The sequence below is a fragment of the Anastrepha obliqua genome, chromosome 1 (assembly GCF_027943255.1).
Source record: "Anastrepha obliqua isolate idAnaObli1 chromosome 1, idAnaObli1_1.0, whole genome shotgun sequence".
NCBI classification, from domain to species: domain Eukaryota; kingdom Metazoa; phylum Arthropoda; class Insecta; order Diptera; family Tephritidae; genus Anastrepha; species Anastrepha obliqua.
In genome coordinates, this window is record NC_072892.1 from 84,179,171 (window position 1) to 84,194,900 (window position 15,730).

Below are 15,730 nucleotides of genomic sequence, written 5' to 3' on the forward strand. Positions count from 1 at the left end.
AGTCATTCATTGCAACAATGTGAATAACACTGATGATGAGAGAATTTAGCTGTCGGGCGAAAACTTTTACTTTGTGATAGAGCACACACACACACAAGACTCCATGCACGAAACTGATCTAAACTGTATATATGTATGTGCAACTGTTGAATGTTTATTAGATGGCAATGGAGGCAGGCAATCATATGTGAATCTAGAAGCACCGAAAGGACATTTGCAAAACAGGATGTTAATTTTGGGTGCACGAAAATGGAATATTTGTATAGTAGGGTGCTACTTAAGTGGATGGAGAATGTATAGAGCTCGTAAAAACTTGTTATCTCAGTTTCACATAAAAAATTTAAAAATCTAAAATAGACTAACGGTATCCTTAGTATGTTTGGCACCGTAGTTTTTTAATAATATATTTGAGAACCTTTCTAAGTTCTTTCTTTTTGCTCAAGCATATTTTATTTTCAGTACATAATTAGAGTTCCATGCTTTTCTAAGGTGATTTTGAAAGTCTATTGTGGCTCAAGTAGAACTCACTATCTAAAAAGTTTTGATTTCTGGCAGCTATAAGAACAACTAAAAATGCTCGTTTTCAACTTTGTGTGAGGTGAAATTTAACGAGTGAAGGAGCATATGATTGCTAGTATGTGCCAAAAAGAATGATATGATCGGCCTTAACAACCAGGCCACTACTTCTGCGTTCTCTACACTATATAAATCAAGCGGGTCTGGTAATTAGACGAATGCAAAACGAAGTACGTCTTGCCATCAAGCAAACTATTAGCGCACTCGCCTTCGGTTCGCACTTCTCTGATAGTTATGTTTTGAAGTACGAAGCTTTAGAGTTATTTGGCTTCACTGACATATCTACTAGGCGCCTGCTAGTACGAGGAAAAAACGATTGGCGAGTTTTGTTGAATTCGGCGGCTACTGCGCTAAACACAAATAATAAGAAGATGAAGTTAACAAAAGTAATTATTCCCCCTCGTAACAAATATTCTGATTTAAATAGGCAGCCCGAGTAAACTAGTTGGACATCAATCGCTTTACATTCTGTTGGAATTGAGACTAGTGCACGCATGCCTTAACAACCTAAGCCAAGGCTTAGTACAACAAATACAATTGTACTCTGTTAGGCTTCGGGCCACTCTGCAATAAAAGGTAATGAACTTACTAGGGCAGGGTTGACAGCAGATTTTCATGGTTCAGAACCATTCTGTTGTGTCAACTTGTCAGAAGTTAATGGCAGGGTAAACAGTTGGGAGAATACTCTAAGAATTACCCATTGGGAAATCGCAGATAAACTCCGTCAAGCCAAAAGGCTTATAATACGTTTAACCTACAATAAGAAACTGTACAACATGCGTAAAGTAGACATAATGAAAATAGTTGGCTCTGTCAGAAAACCAACTATTACTTAAATTACCATCTCTAAAATTCATACTGGGAATGAGACAGAGTATAACATCTCTCTGGAGTATGATGAAGCCACAGAGCATATCTCGTGCAACTCTATTGTCTTGGCAAAGGCCTTACTACACATCTTTCATCGAGATCAAATGTATCCGAATGAATTCAAAAATGCTCATGTCGCAGATATTATTAAAAGGAAAATTGAATGACACAATTTGTCTTTCAATCAATTCCCAACCTAAAGCCGAGAACATCCAGGTTAAATAGAACCTGATGTAATACATACATTTAGGATGTAGGGCCAGTCAAAAGAACTAGTACTAACTATTTCTAAAACATCCAGTAGGGCACTAAATAAAGGGTTTTCCAAAAAAAGGTGTTACAGGTGTCACAATTGGCCTTAACTACTCTCTAAATAAGAAAATATGTCAGTTTCGTTGACATTATTGCCCTCTTCAACATGGATGGTGATATACCTGGATGTTGATATGATAGCAGGTCCCATTGACCTTGGATACACTAATATAGCCTGAATAAAGGCAGTTCCTGAAAGCTACCACCAAGAATTGGGGAAAATTAGTCATCCCATCAAAAGATGTTATAATTTTTGCAACCGTCAATCATTTTTTATACTAGACAGCTCCAGTATACAAACAGATAAGCAATGCACGCAAGGGCGTGCAAGAATAATCGGTCAGTTAAGTTGACGCAGCGGTAATACTCCGATGCTTAGCTGATCGATTCGAATATACTGGAACCTCACGAGACCTTGCAGTACGTGGCCGCCGCCAGATTGGTCGTTCGGCCGAGACTATTGCGGCTGTGGCTGTCGATGCCAGTGAAAAAGAAGAACCTTCACCCAGACGGTGGGCTACGCAATTAAGTATCACCAGGCTGACCCTACACCGAATTTAAATGAAAGACTTACACACGTTCCCCTAGAACGTACGAACAGTGCCTCAGTTAATGCATGCTGACCGTTAGTCGCGTGTGAATTACTATGAAGCCATCTTCAATATCAAACACGAAGCGACGATTTTTGTGTCGTAAATCATGATAAGGGACGAGGCCCATTTAAACAATAAGCAAAATCTTTGTTCCTGAAGCACTGAAAATCCGCGTGTGATACACAAAGAGCCATTACATCCACTCAGAATCTCAAAAGGATGCGACGTTCACATGGGAAGGGTGATTGGGCAGTCTTTTTTCGAGGACGTCATCAGCAATACGGTCACTGTTACTGGTGAACACTACAGGGTTATGATAAACAAGTTCTTACTGCCAGAATTGGATGAGCGTGGCTTGATGAACATGTATAAGTAGTTTCAATAAGACAGTGCAACCGCACACACATCACGGCGTGTTGTGAAGGAAGTGTTTGCTGATTGCGTAATCTCCTGTTATTGAAACGGCATGTGCATCGGGCCAGCAAGATGGCCGGATTTAACTATTTTGGATTTCTTTCTTTGGGGCTATTTGAAGTCGCAGACGATTTTGCCAACAAGTCAAACAATCGAACAGACAATCGCAGATCTTAAAGAGAGTACTTGCAGTAATGGCAACATTTATCGCTGGAAATCTTGTGGAAAGTCAAAAGAAACGCATTAAAACGGGTATAAATGTGTATCAACACTAGCGGCAGCCGTTCAATGGATATTTCCACCTAACACAAATAAATCCAAATAAAGATTTCCATTACTCAAAATTCTTATTTTTATTAAGTAAAAAAGTTATTCAAAAATAATTTTGCAGATCAAGTTTAGAAGACATACGTATAGCACTTGGAGACCAGTCATATTCATGAGTAAATGAAAAAGTCAAACTCATCTCGTAATGTAAAGGGTTATTTTGAATTGGATTGCGCTATCGAAAGATGATTAACTATTTTTTATGGCCGGAATTGGATGGTATTGATGTTATTTTCAACAAGACGGCGCTACGTGCTACACAAGCAACGAAACCATTGATGTTTTACGGGAAAAGTTTCCGGACCGTGTTATCTCTCGAAGTGGTCATCACAATTGGCCTCCAATATCTTGTAATTTAACACCTTTTGACTTTTTTCTTTGGGGCCACGTGAAAGAGAAGGTCTACGTCAACAGCCCAGGGTCGATTGAAGACCACAAAGATGGAATTCGTGAGGCTATCGAAGACATAGGGCAGTCACTTTGCAATTCGGTTATGGATAATTTCATGAAAAGGATAATATCCTGTAAACATGGTGGTGTTGGTTATTTACCTGATGTTATTTTCCACTGTTAACGGCAAACCTTCCTCTTTGTAATGAAATAAACATCCGATCCTTTATACTACTGTGGGCAAAAAGTAAAGGGAATTTGGTTGTAAAATGAAAAATCTTTATTTATTCTTGTAAATCAATTTCATCCCCTTCAAAATAATCCCCTCTCGATGAAATACACTTACGCCAACAATTTTTCCAATCCCCGAAACATGCCAAATAGTCCATTTCCGGTATAGCCATCAGCACCTTCTTCGATTCAGCTTTTATCTCCTTAATCGACTCGAAACGCGTTCCCCGGAGTGGTCTCTTGAGTTTTGGGAATAGCCAGAAGTCACACGGAGCCAAATCAGGTGAATTCGGTGGTTGCGGAACGATATGCGTGGAAGTTTTGGCGAAAAGCTCACGAAGAACGAGTGCTGTGTGAGACGGTGCATTATCGTGATGCAAAAACCAAGAGTTGTTGGCCCATAATTCTAGTCTTTTTAGACGAATTGCTTCACGTAAACGAAGCATAATGCTCAAATAATATTCCTTATTAACAGTTTGGCCAGGTGGAAGGAATTCATAGTGCACCACACCACGAAAATCGAAAAAAACTGTCACCATGACCTTTATTTTTGAACGACTTTGACGTGCTCTTTTTGGTCTGGCCTCGCCTTTAGCACGATATTCGCTTGATTGGTCGGTTGTTTCAGGGTCGTAAGCATATATCCAAGTCTCATCTCCCGTAATGATGCATTTGAGCTTGTCCTGATAGTCTGAAAGCATTGTTTGACACACATCAACGCGACGACTTTTTTCCAAGAAATTGAGAGTTTTCGGTACCAAACGAGATTTGACTTTTCGTAGGCCCAAATGGTCTTTCAAAATAGTTTTCACAGATCCTTCTGATATTCCGATCATATCAGTAAGGTCTTTAACAGTCAACCGACGATTTTTGAGTACTAACTCCTTTACTTTATTGACGTGTTGGTCATCTGTTGACGTCGATGGTCGTCCGGAGCGCTCCAAGTCATCAACACGTTCTCGACCCTCTCTGAAGTCTTTGTACCACTTATAAACAATTTTTTGCGGCATGGTCGAATCACCAAATGCCTTCTGCAACATGCTAAACGTTTCCGCAGCCGAAATTTCATTCTGCAAACAAAATTTGATGGCACTTCTCTGCTCAATCAAATCAGACATTGTAAAAATCGAAAAATGCACTTTTGGTCGTTTGGTAAACACAAGCGTAAATATATTACTGATAATGACATTCACATGAAAGTTGGCCCAGATGTTATTAACAGTGCTGTCAACTCATGAAAAAATAACTAGAGCGAAATTTTAACCCCGCGAAGTTTGACAAATAAATTCACTTTACTTTTTGCCCACAGTAGAATAAAAAATAGCCTTTTTCTTTCTATCAAAATAACAACTCTTATTGGTAAACACTTTATAATATAAAATTCAAAAGAGCATTTCTTGAAAGAGAAAAATCCAGAACATCGTTATAAATTGAATTTAATTCACATAAAACGGAAGTAATGGGAGGGAGCATCACTGGCATATTTAATTTTAAAGTTTTCTCCCTAAAAAGGGTAGAGGTTCCTAAGAGATCGCTGGGGAATATTAAATCGAATTCTCTCAAATAAGTAGGGACAATCAATGTCTCCACTATTAATATTAGTAGTAAACGACAAGCAAAGTATAGACCTACGAATTTTTAAGAACTTGAGACCTATAAGCACGAGACGAGCAGAATATGATAGTATGGGAACAATGAACTCCAGAGACCGAAGGGGATATTTAAGAAACATTTTATGCACACGTTCGATTCTATTGATAGCTTACTGACTACGTGGTGTCCAAATAAAAACGACGTATTCTAAATGAGGCCTAGAAAATGATGTGTAAAGTTTAGTAAGATTAATGACATCCTCTTGAGTCTTTATTACTGAGAAAATCTTAAAGCCATCAGCATAAAGCAAAAATTTAACAAATAAGAAATAACTTTTGATATCATTAATAAATATGTAACACAAATACGAGCGGTCCCAAGATACTTATTTGCGGAACACTTGAAGCGGTAACGAAGGGAGGAGATGAAATACCATAAATTGCTACAACACAACATTTATTGCACAAATAAGAGTTTATCCATTGCAGAAAAGCCGAATGAAAACCAAAACAAGCTAATTTTTTAATTCAGATTCTATGAGAAACTTTCTCGAAGGCTTGCACAAAGTCAATGTTAATACAGTCGACCTGGAAACGAGCCGAGAAAGAATCTATGCAGTATTCAAAACAATAAGTGATATTTTTTGTCGGAAAAGCAGAAACTCGCCAAGAAGTAATTGAGATGCTGACTGCCATCATATAAATCTAAAAAATCAACCGGGTAATTCAATGGCTGTAGGCTTAAATATAATTTGAATGATAACAATGACTTGAACTGTCGTTATCATAAAACAAGCGCTGCCCTAATGTGCATAGGTATACGAGTACGAACAAATATAATTGTCTATAAATAAATATATTCATTGTACAATCTTACTTCTCTGAAGTTAGCCAGAGGTATGGTAGTCACACAAGTCTTTATACCATATATGTATGTATGTATGTAAATAATTTGGGCAAGTTTTTGTGCATAAAACTATTGTCGCCGACAAAGTTGACTACGAGGACAGGCAGGCAGGCAAAGGCATTGCCTGTTGCTAGTAAGGACTATGAACTTAGACTGAACTTACACATTCACATACATATATTTTCTTTTATTGCTCTTGCTAAGGAGCACCACTTCGAAGCATTCATGAACATCTTGAGATGCCAAGTGATCGCTGCTGCATATTTAACGCCTCGCAGCCAAATACAAGTGTCACATATGTGGCACAAGTAGCATATACACACATACATATGTACGTACGTAATTATGTTGCTTTCGGTCACTATTCTGACCGCTGCTCTGATTGAGTTATACAATTTGTCAAAGAAATTTAATTAAAAACTTGCTCGACGAGCAAAAGAAGTGGTGAAATCGAGTGCCTGGCAGCCGCAGGATATTTAAATGTGAACTAATAAGATTTCAATTCACTTACATTATTTACATGTGTGTGCATTTTTATTGTTATTAGTTGTACGCTGTACTGTTAGGACAATAGTTTTCTTTTTGTTGGCTTTCCGCCTTATTGGCGCTTACGACAAAGTGGCATCCTGTTTTTGGGGCCAATCAAATTTAATCATATTAAGTTTATATTTTTATGCATTTCCAATGGCTGAAAAGTTGCCAGCTGACAAGTGTTGTATTTATAATTGAAGTGCATGCACACTTGCAAAGAATTATAATACATATTTTTTTATGTAGGTGTTTGTACATAGCGCAGTGTTGCTTTGTAAATCTTTAAATGGCGCTCATCACAGACATATGTTGCCCGTACAAAGCTAAAAACGTGTCACATTAAAGTAAATTTGATTAAAATCAGTAAATAAAAGGGGAACATCTAAGCAAGGAATCAATGCGCGCATAACACTTGCAAAATCTCTAGATCCCCACATACAACAATTTCATATTTGTGACACCCTTTCTTGGATCATTCACTTTGATTTTGTTTTTGACGACATTCACCCTTCAATCAAATGAAACAAGCAATATCCTTCTTCCATTGCCCTCGCCCCACCCAACTACAGTTCAATGTTTTGTTGGTCACTCATTCGGTTTTTATGCATTGTAATTCAAATTCCAATAAGTAACCAAATACCTATGACACGTTTGTCATTTATGCCACAATCACATAGCATAACCTCCTATCACCACATATCTGATACTAGGCGGTAGTCGGAAGCTGTGGTCGAACGGAAGTTGCGCGCCCGCAAACGACTTGAAAGCCATAGAAAAAAGAAACAGAAATTGGCAGCAAAACTAAAAAAAAAGATTGAATGAGTTCTGTGTTGCACAAAAACGCAAATCCTTTGCACTTTCAACTTCTCCGCTGACCACAATGGTTGCTTATGCTCTCCCATCCTATTTCTAAGCTTTGTAGTTTTTGTACATTTTTTTTTTGGGTTTTTTGCTTGCTCTCAAATATAAAATCTGATAAAATTTTCATTACCTTATGGCCGCACATTATCGGCATACGACATCATCACCATGGCTTGTTCGTCTTCACACACCCCTTTCGCAGCAGGCCAAACGTCAGTATCAACGTACTCATCATCACGCTCGTACTTTCCAGGCGTTGTTGCACAATGTGTTGGCGATGATGTTGCTGCCACATTGTCGACTTTCAGTGTGGTATATACATATACATTTTTCATTCGAACTGTTTCTTTGTTTTGTTGTTATTCTTGGTGTGGCTTCATCTAGGTTTGCAATAAAACGTATTCGAAATTTTTAAGGATAGCATTTAGAGGAAAAAAATCTGACATTGTGGAACAGCTAAATAAAAACATTAAATTTTTTTAATAACTTAATTAAATAATTTATATGTTTTGTTTTGATTGTTGCTTGGTTGGTTTTCATAATTTTTGTAATATATGAAACGATGAAAAATTACAACAAATGCCCACCATAAGCACGATTACAGGTAAAATCCGCTAAACAGTCGATTGATGAATGCCAAAATTGGAGATATCGATGTTGTTCAGCAACACTTTGCACTACAGCAGCAATATTCTCAACATGACGTCCGATTTGCGGTCTGCTTTTGTTTTGGCCTCTGTTTTATAACCTCGGAAAGATTAGTTTCTTCAAATTTTTTCACCAATCTTTGAATTGTTGACTCATTCGGACGATTATTTCCATCAAAAAAATCACGAGTCGACTATGTTCATAATACGTTTCAATAATTTTAACACGCTTTAATTTGAATCTGTCTATCTGTTAGACAAATGGCTGGAGCAATCTTTCCAAATGGGCAGGATTGGATCGAGGGGAAAATCTGCACCGAAGCTTGCACCTTTGTATTCACTGACGGTTCCAAGATGGAATCGGAAGTCGGAGCAGGGGTTTTCTCTAAATCAGCTAACTTATATACCTCCTTTAAACGGCCGAATACTGCTAGTGTTTTTCAGGCAGAAGTCTTTGTTATCCAAACTTTGCGTGCAAAATGCTTAGGGAACGAGGGAAATGTTAACATTTTCTCCGATGGGCAAGCCACGATCAAGGCTCTGACGACGCCACGGTGTAGAACCAAATTATATAGAACCTATAAGGAAGAGATCAAACCCCTTGGGTGTGCAAGTAAAATTTCTCTTATTTAAGTTCCAGGACATAGGAACATAGAGGGAAATGAAAATGCTGATGAGCTTGCCATGAGTTGGCCTCAGGGGCCTCCTACCCGGTCATCGGCATCTCCCTGACAGTTGTTAAAGGGGAATTGAACAAATAATTTCTCAGGAAAGCGCAGAAGAGATGGAACTCCATTTTTTCAAGTGCTATTTCGAAAACCCTTTGGCCGCAATACAATATACCAAGGACTCAGACAGTCCTTGGGGCTTCGCGCCATTCAATTTCCAAACTCGTTTACGGGTCATTGGATAATCGGCACACACGCGGAAAAGCTAGGTTTACCATTTAACCCCCATTCCTGAAGCTTTGGGGACCTTTCAGAGAAGGAAACAGTTGAGCACTTTCTCTATAAATGTCCGGGTCTGGCAGCTAGGCGATTAAGTGGCGCTCCTTTCTTCGACAGCCAGGGGCAGTGCGCCAACCTAAATCTTCTCAATCTTCTCCATGAAATCAACAGTTCTAGCTAGCTATAGATATCTGACTGTTGGAGGTCTCATGATGGTCTCAAAACAGCGCTTTAGTGCTATTTGAGGAGTGCCAGAGTGGTACTCTAACAATTTTATATACCTACCTACCTAGACAAATGTCAAAGATGACATAGAAAAAAGGTACCATATAGAAATAATTTACTATCGACATCTAGGCATTTGTTTTGAAAAATCCTACCGAAGTGAAGTTACACACCAACACATTTTGTTATGATGGCCGGTAGTATACGTACACAAAATTTGGAAAATATAATTTTTGTCGTATTTACCAAAATTCCGGCTATCAGAAAGGGTGACACAGTATTTCTACTGGTATACCAAAGTACGTGAAGCTATCTCAAGTTTGACCGATGAACAAATATGGCTAAGAATATTATTCGTTTTAGTCTGATATTTCGTTGAACATATGTTTATATCTATCTCGATTCCGCACAGGGTACAAAAAAGACCTTCCTTTTCGAAGTCTTCCAAAATTACAACATGTAGAATATGAAAACTTTTCCAGAAATATTTTTTTGTATTTTCTAAAAAATATTACTTTGCGATACACTGTACTCTTCTAAATGTCTTTCAGTGCAATAAAGCAACTAACAAGCCAACAAAAGCCATAGTAGCCGACTTATGCAAAAACCAAAATTTCAAATTATTTCTTTGCTATCTTTTCAGTATTCGTAAATGGCAGCCGGAAAAAGTCCAACAGGAAATACAAGCAGCAACGGCGACGACGGTGTCCAAGCAAACACGTAAGCACGACAAGGCCATGCAGCTGAAGTGTACCAACAACGCAACAACACACGAAAACCAACTTACTGACCAGCAGCGCAGAGTACGTTTTGGCTACATCATCCCAACAGGATATGTCATGGGTGTCAAGGAGTGAGTGAGGCAAGAACACAAAAAATCGCACCAAAATAAAAAGGGTAATCATTTTATCTTGCAGTCAGATCACACACACGTCGCATTTTGTAAGCTGGCCCTCTCCAACGCTGGTGTACATTTGATGATGCTTTTGTTGTATTCCTTTTTACAACACCAACGGCACACAAACACATATGCGCCAGCGGATAATGGGAATGCTATACTTAACTGGCTGCTTGTTGTACGGTTGGGGCAACACCTCGCTCGCATTTGATTTAGTTTTGTAAGTTTTTTGTAGCTGTTTCATTGGTAATTTTTTTTTTTTTTGATTGCCGTACTTCAAAATGATTTCAATATCCCTACGCGACCATTGCAGGGGAGAGCAGAACGAGAATTCTATTCGAACATGCATATTTAAATCCATATTCGAACTCATACCAATTCGCATTTATATAGACTACCATATCTACGTGTTTGGATTTCTCGTTATTCACAGTTGTGGTGGTCATTTGAAGAACATATTTTTTTATTCTTTATAGTTGTTATCCCTTTTTCACTGTTGCCATATGGGTATGTATGCTCCTTATGTGGGCATGCATTCTTCAAATACATCTTTGATTATTGTTCACGCGAGTCTATAAAGGGCAATGAAGTGCAACTGCTGACCATATCGTTGTTGCTTTGCGTTGTATAGTTGTTGTTGTTCTTTGTTGACGTGCCAAGTGTCCAAAGTTTTTTGCATACATGTTTTTAAAGCTGTTATTTCCATTTTTAAGCTGTTATTTCTTCGATTTGGTAGGGCCATTGATTTTGCCTCTTCGGTAGGCATAAAAACTGAGTCACCATAGAATTTTACATATCTGTTAATAAAACAAGAATGATAGTAAATATTTTTTTTTACTTGCTTTACTCATATCCTTCACTATAAAAGAAATATCGGGCACCAATGATATACAATTACGACAATTATATATATATATATATATACCTATATAATTGGCGCGTACACCCTTTCTGGGTGTTTGGCCAAGCTCCTCCTCCTATTTATGGCGTGCGTCTTGATGTTGTTCCCCAAATTACGACAATTAGCTCTACATTTCATCCATTCGTGTCAAATCATATATCTTTGATAACTTAAAAAAATTGGTGAATAAAATGGATTACTTGACACTTGTTGTGGTACTTGAGCTGGAGGGAAATGGCAACGAAGCAATATGAGTGGTCGTACTATAGTACCAACACAATCTCAGTGTTTTTGTAAACGAAATGCTGTGACGCCAGCCAATCAGCCTATCCTTTCAAATTCTCTGAAAGACGACTAACGGTCGGATCTTGGTCACATCTTTTGAATTCTTTCCATGGTCCGGATCGACTCTTAGTGGTGGCTCTTGTCTGACAATTCTTTTCGGGGAGTTTTATTTTTTATTTTTATTTATGTAGTAAAATACCGATTTTAGTTCAATATATTTATTCACAACTTATCATAAATTCAAAATTAAATTTGAACACCTCGAAATCTTGTCGCGTCACAATTTGCTACAAATTGCATTTGTACAATACTTTGCTTGAAGTCGGCCGGTATTACAATGACTAATCTGTCCTTTCGCTCATATGGCCAACGGTTTCCGTTAAGCATGTTCACTGCATGCCTATTATTTCCTACATTTGTATGGCGTGAAAAGTTCTTTGGTATACGGCTCAGCATTCCGATCAATTCCCACGGGAGTGATCCGGCTCATTTTTATGGGTGTTAAAAACACTGATATAAAATTTCTGTTTTGTTAGTAAGCATAAATATAATTATGTGTGGATATATTCTTCACAAGATTTGCCGATAGGAACATGGCATGATTCAAGCTGAAGGACCTGTAAATAATACACATTGTCAAGAGAGCGATACTTTAAATGAAAATTGGCATAATATAGCTTTTCAAGAGTTAATCAATTCGAATTTTAATAGTTAATAGTTTATGTGAATAGTTATTTAATGATCATATAAGTTTTTCTAATTGGCTTTATATAACTTATTGTTTATTATTCACTTCTGAAAGCTACCAATTACAAACGGCTGTGCTACCAAATTAATGACAAAAACAAAACGAACCAGATTGAACCAGATCTCTATCATCTTTGTTGTTGAATGCAAAATTTGTATGACGATCATTGGCCATTGGAACAAAGCTAATATGAGCATCTATAAATAATTAGTTCACAATCTTTTAAAATAATTGAAATTTCCGATTGAAATTGCAGCCCTAAGTCAAGGAATCACATAGAAGCAGATAGAAATAGCATTCAAATCTATATATATAAAAATGAAATGATGTTCGTTTGTACGCATTTTTTTGGGCCGATACGAGGCCAATTTTATTCGTTCTTTTTTCATATTATAGGGATCCACTAGGGGAAGGTTTTTAGCAAAAAAAAATTTCTTTTAAATATTTTCTTCATATAAAAAAAAGAAAAAATCAAAATATTGTACAAAACAAAACTTGCTCGATTCTTAGATTAAAGTAAGTTTCGAATCGACATTCATTTTATGTGTACAACTTTTTTTGAATTTTTCGTTATTGTATACAGAAATTTCAAATGATTCGAATGAATTTTTTTTTTTTTTTTTTTATTTGTTCCATAAAATATTACACCTGTCGTTAGACAATAAGTAATTTGATTTACAAAAAGGTGGTATGAGAGTGATATTGAAGGACCAATGCCCCCAAGCTCATTTAGAAGAAATATATACATATTATTTAAAAACAAGTGGTTAACAAACAATGACATATACGATTAGTTGACAATTGATTACAAGGATTTTGCAAGATCTGTTGGTGTTTGACGGTTAAGCCGACTTTGGGTAGATTTTTCTTTATTTGGTAGTCTTCTCATCATAGGATTTGTATGCGTTAATAGTCTATTTATGTGTCTTCTGCTAGCGCTTTGTATTGTTTCATCAATAGTATCGATGTCAAGATCGCGATGAATATCTGCGTTAGGTATGTACCAAGGTGCATTAGTTAAGGTCCTAAGTATTTATGAAAATAATGTTTCAATTCAATTGAGCAATGCTTTCTTTGACCAATTCTATATGGAAATGAATGCGTTTGCAAACGATGTTTTCGGCTATGAACAAATGTTGGAATCGAATGAAAAAGGAAAGAAACGCGAAATGATAAAAAAAATTCTTGGAAAATTTAAAATGAATGGTGCTTCATTGGAAAAATTCAAAGGTAATAAGAACATGCACAAGATAAAGTTAGAATTCGAATTTTTAGATTTATTTTGTTTATTTCTCATTTTTTCAGAAGTACACCACACAACAACTCATTCCAACTCTGATTTTGAAATCCTGTTGGAATTGGTGATCGATAATTTTGTCACTATAATGGTCAATGGAAATTTGCGTGTATCAGACCCTGCATATTATTTACCATATCAACTTTTTATGGAACATATGGACCAAATGAACACAAAAAAATAATTTAGTTTTGTTTTGATTTTTTGCAACATTTTGGTTTTCAGTTAATACAATAAAAACAATACTGTTTTTTCGTGAACACAAAATTCTAAATTTATTACGTTGTTTGTTTAGAATTTTTTTAGAAAAAAAGTAAATTTTTTGGTTTTGAGGAAATTTGTTTATTGTTGCTATTTGTGAAAGCGTAGATATTTGTAAGTATTTGACTATAATCCTAAAAGTTAATGGAATACCACTATGACACATAGAAAACATTTTTTCAAAGGGGTGTTTTTCGAAAATTATAAAAAAAATTGTTTTCAAAAATTTTGAAGAAATAAAGTAAAATAAAAAAATTTCGAAAGCATGAAATTTTTTCAAACCCAAATTTTCCTCAAAAAGATAAAAGAAATTTCTTCGAAGAGGTGTTTTTCTCAAATTACAAAAAAAAAATTTCAAAAATTTTAAACAAAATAAAATAAAACTTTTTCAAGAGTATGAAATTTTTTCAAAACAAAATTTTCTGAAAACCAAACAAAATTAAAAAAAGGTGTTTTCAAAGCATTTCATATTCCACTATTAACAGAGAATACATTTTTTCGAGGGGGTGTTTTTCAAAGCGGAAAAAAATCTTTTTTAACAAATCAATTTAAACTTTTACAAAAGTATGAAATTTTTTCAAGAACAAAATTTTCTCAAAAACGTTAAATTAAAGAAAAATATTTAGTTTTTTCAAAATATTTAATTTTCAGCAATTAATTGAGAAGAAATTTGTTAGAGCGAAGTGTTTTTCAAAACTTCAAAAACACTTTTTAACCAAAAAAAATAAACCTTTTTTCAAAAACAACAGGAATGATAACATTGCCTAACAATTTCTGCACTTTTGCACAGTCTAAAGAGGCATTGATACAGAGTGTATTTCCAAACATAGTTCAACATTACAAAAACCATGATTGACTCAGCGAAAGAGCAATTTTAGCTGGGAAAAATAAGGACGTCAATGATATAAATTCAGCTATTTTAGATCAAATACCTGGTGACATAGTTGCGTATATGTCAATGGACACTATTACTGATCAAGGTCGTAAATTATCCAACTGAATTCTTAAACTCACTCGATTTGCCAGGCTTACCACCTCATAATTTACGATTAAAAATTGGAGCACCGATTATTATGCTGCGCAATAGTAATGTGAAGAAGCTAATGGGTAACGTTATCGAAGCAACAATTTTGAAAGGGAAGTACAAAGGAGAAGACATTTTGATACCCTGAATTCCACTGATTCCGGCGGATTTACCATTCGATTTCAAACGTTTGCAGTTCCCTATTCGCCTTGCCTTCGCTATGAGAATTAATAAGGCGCAAGGACAGTCTCTACAAATGTGCGGTATTAATTTAGAATACCCAATTTTTTCTCATGAACAATTGTATGTAGCTTGCTCACGAGTTGGCAAACCATCGTCATTATTCACGCGAAAGATGAAAAAACCAAAAACGTTGTCTACCAAAAAGTGTTACAATAAAGTTCGAATGAAATTGTATCAAAGAATTTGCTTTGTTTCGTATTAATTTTATTCTCTTTCAGCAAATCATTGAATTTATCGTCTAGCGAAGCGGGCGAGGGTACGCTAGTAGTCATATAAGTTAGTTGAATGACTTTATGTGAGTGAGAGATATTGAGCCAACCTCTGAAAGTTTACAGAGTTTTCCATCCATATTTAGAAAATAATCTTGACAAAAATTTGGACCAAAAGCCTTCTCAGAGCTACCGAACAGTGGACTTTTTATGATCAATGTAAGCGAAAAATGTAATTCATGATTAATTTCATACTTCATCATGTCCGTATTGGGTTTATAGGTATACATGATTAAGTGAGGACAGCGCATATTTTCATAAACCTTTATCGATACTATTAACATACCAATTAAAATTTTAGAAATGATTTGTTCAACAAACTCCCACATTTTCAGAATTTTATTCAGCATTAGCGAGTATTTGATGATATATTTATTTAAA

At 36.0% G+C, this 15,730-nt stretch overlaps 1 long non-coding RNA gene across 1 annotated transcript in view; it reads left to right on the forward strand.

The window, feature by feature from the left end:
- Positions 1 to 10,303, forward strand: part of LOC129252983 (uncharacterized) — a 51,812-nt gene extending 41,509 nt beyond the window's left edge. Inside the window, exon 3 of the long non-coding RNA XR_008583687.1 lies at positions 10,067 to 10,303. This is a non-coding gene — a long non-coding RNA (uncharacterized LOC129252983). The remainder of the gene's footprint in view (positions 1 to 10,066) is intronic.
- The last annotated feature ends 5,427 nt before the right edge of the window (positions 10,304 to 15,730 follow it).